The sequence below is a fragment of the Oratosquilla oratoria genome, chromosome 22 (genome assembly GCF_046742065.1).
Source record: "Oratosquilla oratoria isolate Oo_2021 chromosome 22, ASM4674206v1, whole genome shotgun sequence".
NCBI classification, from domain to species: Eukaryota; Metazoa; Arthropoda; class Malacostraca; order Stomatopoda; family Squillidae; genus Oratosquilla; species Oratosquilla oratoria.
In genome coordinates this window covers 57195042-57201888 of record NC_134798.1, presented here as the reverse complement: position 1 = coordinate 57201888, position 6847 = coordinate 57195042, and the positions used below count along the sequence as shown (strand labels likewise).

Sequence of the window (6847 nt, the reverse complement as noted above, 5' to 3'; positions counted from 1 at the left end):
GCATTGTATAAGTCTGATAATAAGAACATTAACAGACTAACAGTAGATTTATCAATTGGTTTTATAATATATATATATATATATATATATATATATATATATATATATATATATATACATATATATATATGCCTAACCACACGCATATAGTCGCGTCGATTTTACGGATCCAAAAGTAGAAGGGCTCTGGAAAAAACAATCCGTAGGGGCATATGAACAATCGTACGCGCATTTGCGCACAGGCGGTACAAACGTGAAGTCAACAATCAATTCGAATTCGACCAATGATAAGCTGTTAGCGGCGGCTCGTGCGTGCAACAGGAATCCTTCAAACTCGTTTGTATTTGGATGTAGTGTAGCGTGAAAACCGTCTCGGCCAGTTGTGCTTGTGTTAGCGCATCGATGTGTGTTACTTGAGCGTTCTAATTGATCTCTCAACCTTGTAAGTAATCCTTGCTTTTTTGTCTATAAATTGCATATTATTTTGTCAATAATTTTGGCTGATAAATTGCATTTAATGACGTTTTGTTAAATAATTTTAATTGAAGCAAGTGCCTGATCCCCTATATCAAGGGTGACGCGACAAAATTGATTCACGCTTTCCGTGAAGACTTGGAAAAGAAGTTCGAAGAGGAACTGATCCAGTTTAGTGAACTTTCGAAAACTGACCTAGATACTGTTGCTGGATCTCAACAAGATCTTTACGAACTGGCACTGTATCGTCTGATAGTTAATTCTTTTGGGTCTTATTTTCCGAATGTCGAGATCGCGTTGAAGATTATTTAACGGTAACGGTTACCAACTGCTGTGGTGAACGGCCATTTTCAAAATTAAAGAGAACCAAGAACGAAGTAAGAGTCAGTGTGGGTCAAACAAGATCAAATCATCTCATGAGTATTGAGTTCGAATTACTGAGGGAAATTAACACATCAAGGATAACTGAGGAGTTTTCTGTTGCCAAGTCTCGTAAGTGCAACATGTGAGCCACGTAACTAGTTGGTTTGAAATACACTCGGTTCAGCAAATGGTTCTAAGGGCCCTTTCACACTAGGCAGCTAGTGACCGTCACTAGTGGCGGTCACTAGTTGCCTAGTTTGGAAGTCTCGGGCAACTGCAAGCAACCAGTGACTGTCACCGAGTTCTGGAATCCTTTCTCATCATTTCATTAGTCGAAAGAATCAAGGCATCAATGGAGGAGGTGCTTCTTCTGTTGGCTTTGCTGGTAAAGAAAAAGAGACGGTCGGTGACGGCAACAGCGAGTGACGGTCACTTGTTATCGGAGCGGGCAACAGCCATAGCCTGTTGAGCAACCGGGCAACCGCAGTGACATAGTGGGAAAGGCCCAATTTAAATTAATGGTAGGCAACTAGTGACGGTCACTAGTTGCCTATTGTGAAAGGGGCCTAAGATTCACCGAGGCTGCACAGATTTTCTATACCAGCGTTCCACTCAACCTTAGGGTTCCCCGGAACCCTAAGGTTCCGCAAAAGGTCCCTAAGGGTTCCGCGAGAACAAGTGAGATAAGCTAATGCACTTTTGATTTTTTATCTAATTCCATATACGTAATGTAATTAAACACGCACGACATATTCTTGGTTATTGTACTAATGCAATATAAACATCATCCCATCTAACCTATTATTACGATGAAAATAAACTGAGAAAGATAGGGTATATGTTTTTTTTTCGCAGGGGTTGCTTGAGACATGCAATTTATTTTAAAGGTTACGCAAGGGTAAAAAGGTTAAGAAACTGGTTTATTGGCTCGGGTACTGGTTGGGTATGCACGGTGTTGTTCTTCGAAAAGGAATACAAAAAATGTACAAAATAAAACCCTCGTTTCTCAGTTGAATCCTCCCAGCCATACTAACAGTTCTTTTAAATTCCTCAGATAAAATTTTCCTTTCTTCAAAGGAAAAAGCAGGGTGGGTGTGATTCAATATATATATATATATTATATATATATATATATATATATATATATATATATATATATATATATATATTAGGAAATTTTAATGTAGTAGCATGTTTGTAAAATAAAAATTGTTGACCCACTGTCGGAGAATGAGATAAGATGGACAGAAAATATGTATATTTCGACCACTATCTGTGGTCCTATTCAGCAGAAAGAGGGCCACAGGTAGTGGTCGATATATACATATTTTCTGTCCATCTTACCTCATTCTTCGAGAGTGAGTCAATAAATCATGTATATGTATATATATATATATATATATATATATATATATATATATATATAATATAATCGTTATGCAGTACCCTTTTTGGAAATATCCACCCTACAGGTAATTCATGTGACACAATATATTACACTGGGGGGCAAAAATTTCCTTAATGTGAGCTAGTCTAAAGGTAGAAGGCGAGTTTACGCCGCCAAGATGAACGTTTCACCTTTGAACAACCACGGACAGTTTGGGAAAGCAAAGCACCAGTCACACCTACGCGAGTTCGTTCGAGTGGAAACGACTTAGGTTACAATATATATATATGTATATATATATATATATGTATGTATATATATATATATATATTTTTTTTTTTCGAATTTCCAAATGTAAGTCACCTTTGCGTCATATATTGAGAACCTGAACTAAGAGAATGCTGAACTGTACGAAGCTGAACTATACGAATTTTAGACACATTGTTGAATTGTCCTTAGGGGCGTTCAGAGACAGAACCGTCTTCTGGCTTTTCAAATTCACATCATGGGAGAAGAGTCGCCTTTTCACCATACTGGTCTGGGAGTTGCCCCGTCGGTTGTGGTGCCTCGAAAAGTCTCTCCATTCGGCTCGATCTCTGTACCTCTCTTGATCTTATACCGTCTCCATTGTCTTTCCTCTCGTTTCTTTTGCTTATCTGATTCTATCCTTCCATCTGTTCTTGGGTTTCCCTCTTGGCCTTGTCCCTCTCTGTGCCCAGAGGTAGTACCTTTAGGCTACGGACGCACGAGAGGCTGTTTAGCCGCTCAACCGCTGCGGCTGTTTAGCCGTTTTTATAGAACACACTACTTTTAATGGAATTGCGCGCATTAGTTACTTCACCGCTAATGCGCGCAATTCCATTAAAAGTAGTGTGTTCTATAAAAACGGCTAAACAGCCGCAGCGGTTGAGCGGCTAAACAGCCTCTCGTGCGTTTCATCCTTTAGAGCAGTGTTCTTAACCCCTGGGTCGCGACCCAAATTTGGGTCGCCAAGCCATTTTATTGGGTCGCTAAGGGTTTGCAGAAAATAATAATTTTCCCACTACAAATATATTATAATTATATACTGTAATAATTAAAATACATGATGCCTAGTTTTAGGATTCTAAGCAGACCATGATTAAATAAAAAATCCAAAGCAGAAAATTTATTTGAAGTGTTTTGAAATTTCAATGTAAAACCGACAATATCTATGTAGGCTTGGGTCGCGATGCTTGATTTGTGCAAAATTTTGGGTCGCTGCCAAAAATGTTAAGAACCACTGGTCTAGAGCAACGTTTTTCAACCTTAGGGTTCCCCGGAACACTTAAGGTTCCGCAAAAGGTCCCTAAGGGTTCCGCGAGAACAAGTGAGATAAAGCTAATGCGCTTTTGATTTTTTATTTGATTTCATATACGTAATGCAACTAAACACGCACGACATTCTTGGTTGTTGTAATAGTGTAATATAAACATCATGCTATCTAACCTATTATTACGATGAAAATAAAATGAGAAAGATATGGTATATGTTTTTTTTTTTTTTTTTTTGCGCAGGGGTTCCTTGAGACATGCAATTTATTTTAAAGGTTACGCAAGGGTAAAAAGGTTGAGAAACGCTGCTCTTAGAGGGTACCTTTCTAAGTCCATTCTCATCGTGTGCCATATGATATATGAATTCACAATAAGGCGAATGTAAGATAGCACGCTTTCGATTATGCCATTACACACACACACACACACACACACACACACACACACACACACACACACACACACACACACACACACACACACACACACGTACGTTAAAACACTCGTCTGCAACTACGGCGGTCCGGGTTCGACTCCCGCCTAGGGCTGAAATAATTTTAGTATCGCTGTGCTTCGAGTCGTTACTCCAACTCTCATGTGCGGGGAGTTGGGGATGTGTGTGCGTGTAAGGCCACAGTATTACCCATAGATCGATCATACGAGCTCTGAGCTATCTTCCGTGAGAGAAATAGCTGTCGATCACGAGTCCAGCACGTGATCCAAAGAACAAGGTGAATACAGACACACACACAAACACACACACACACACACACACACACACACACACACACACACACACACACACACACACACACACACACACACACACACACAGAGGAATACTCTGCTCGAATCTTTCTAAATTTACCATAGAACACTTCATCAATGTTTCTGATATTCGTAAACGTTTGACTCCTTTCAGCTCGCCATTCAATCTCTCATTATATGACGCAAAGGGTAAATGGGAAATTGTAATGTTATAACACATTTGTAAACGTACACTTTAAACCCACTGTCGGAGAAATAACATCAGAATTACAGTAGATCCGATTATTTCGACTACTATCTGTTTAAGAGGACCACAGATAGTAGTCGAAATATACTGATCTCCTGTACTTCGGGTATTATTTCTCCGATAGTGGGTTTGAAGTGTAGGCAAAGGGTGACTTGACATCTGAACACTGGAAGAACGAAAAATAGTAACCGATGTCGTTTGTACTCAAACAAACAAGAGAAGCGCTACAGACTTGCTCGCTGATAAACACACATTGGCTCAATGGTGGAGTGGCATCGTTCTCGAAAACCAATTCAGCGATCAGAGTTCGAGTCCCGCCCAGGGCTACTAAAACAATAATCACTGCACTGAGGCCCGGGACTATAGATATGGTGGGCAAGGAGTTCTGTGTGATTCCCCATTGTCTTGGATCACGTGTTGGACCCGTGATCGACAGCTATTTCCCTCCCGGAAGAGACCTCAGAGCTCATATATGACCGATCTATGGGTAATGCTGTCACCTTATCCGTACACACCCCACAACGCCACGCCCACGAGAGTTGGAGTAACGACCCGCAGCGCAGCGACACTGAAATTATTTCATCACTGGGTGGGATTCGAACCGTCGTAGTGGCAGCCGGGAACTCTACCACTGCGCCACAGGCGCACACACACACACACACACACACACACACACACACACACACACACACACACACACGTATATATATATATAACAAACACAATGCACTTTAATTCTAAGCCATCAAAGGCCAGCATGCTTGAAAATGAAATGCGGTACCACCCAGGAATCGAACCGGGTATCCTCATGACAAGTGCGACAGTGACTTTCCAACTAGGCCATTCAGAGAAAATCTCTCTTAATGGCCTAGTTGGAAAGTCACTATCGCACTTGTCATGAGGATACCCGGTTCGTGTCCTGGGTAGTACCGCATTTCAATTTCAAGCATGCTGGCCATCGATGGCTTAGAATTAAAGTGTATTGTGGTTGTTAAAATGTATCTCTAATCACTGGGACCCATACAGTGTTGTGTACACACACACACACACACACACACACACACACACACACACACACACACACACACACACATATATATATATATATTTGTGTATATATATATATATATATATATATATATATGTGTGTGTGTGTGTGTGTGTGTGTGTGTAGGTCACAGTATTACCCATAGATCAATCCATACTCTGGGCTCTCATCCGGAAAGGGTAATAGCTGTCGATCAGCAGTACAACACATGATCCGTGGTGAATCACACACACAGTCATGCACACGCTGTTTAAAAAACATGTCAAGAAATATGATTTTCAATTGAGATGCGCAGAGTCCAGTAGCAGCCTAGAAACTATTATTATTGGCTAGGCGAAATATACAAGTGATTTCAGGGATAAGGTATTGTGATATAGTTTTAACGTCACAAACTACCCCTTATCGGAAGGCTAGGACGGTGCCCCACATAAAGGACTTTGTAGCGTGGAATTTAATGAACCATGCTCTTGGTTCAACTTCGCCGGTGGCAGGGTTCAAACCGCCATCCCTCTCGACCTTCGCCGCAAGCAACCACGCCCTATCTCGCTCGGACAGCGGGGAATAATTGGGATCTTACGAATATAATTTTTTCCTGAATATTAAAAAGAAAAAAAAAAAAAAAAAAAAAATACAATATGGTAAATACACAGACATTCGTTTATTTAATAAATCTTCAAGAAACACAGTCAGCATTGCTGTCGTTGAGGCTTGTGTATTTGTAATGAACAGAGAAACAGTCGAAAATACCATTTGAGGTCTAAAGCAGGGGTGTGCAACCTTTTTTCCCAAAGGACCACTGGTAACGACTCTGTTGCTATGGAGAGCGACATAACCTTACGATCAAAGACAAATCATGTGAGATTATACTGATAAAGATAGATAATTAGTTCGTTACTGATTTTATTTAAATTGGGATCACAAAAATAAGAATTGCCCGAAACAAATGTATTTTCCTCACTATAAATGAGCAAATGAAAGGCTACCGTACCTTATCATTATAATGTACAAACATAAATAATTACTTAATATTGGTTAACTGGGATGATTAACACACCATACTACAAGTACGTGAATCATACGTGTCAGATTCATAAACAGACAGCCAAGGATCACTCAATGTAATAATTAAAATTTTCAAGTAATATCTTATTTTCTGTTCTAATATAATTAAAATATGTACCTTAGTGAACGAAATAGAAAAAAAATATGGTGAAATTGGCACACAAGAATATGAATTTATTCAAACTCTCGGTGGGCTCTAGTTGGTA

The 6847-nt window shown here is 39.9% G+C and overlaps 1 protein-coding gene across 1 annotated transcript in view; it reads left to right on the top strand.

The window, feature by feature from the left end:
* Positions 1 to 361: 361 nt before the first annotated feature.
* The window catches only part of LOC143037611 (guanine nucleotide-binding protein subunit alpha-14-like), a 56928-nt gene continuing 50442 nt past the window's right edge, over positions 362 to 6847 (top strand). Inside the window, exon 1 of the mRNA XM_076206110.1 lies at positions 362 to 442. The gene's annotated coding sequence lies outside the window, so the exon portion shown is untranslated. The remainder of the gene's footprint in view (positions 443 to 6847) is intronic.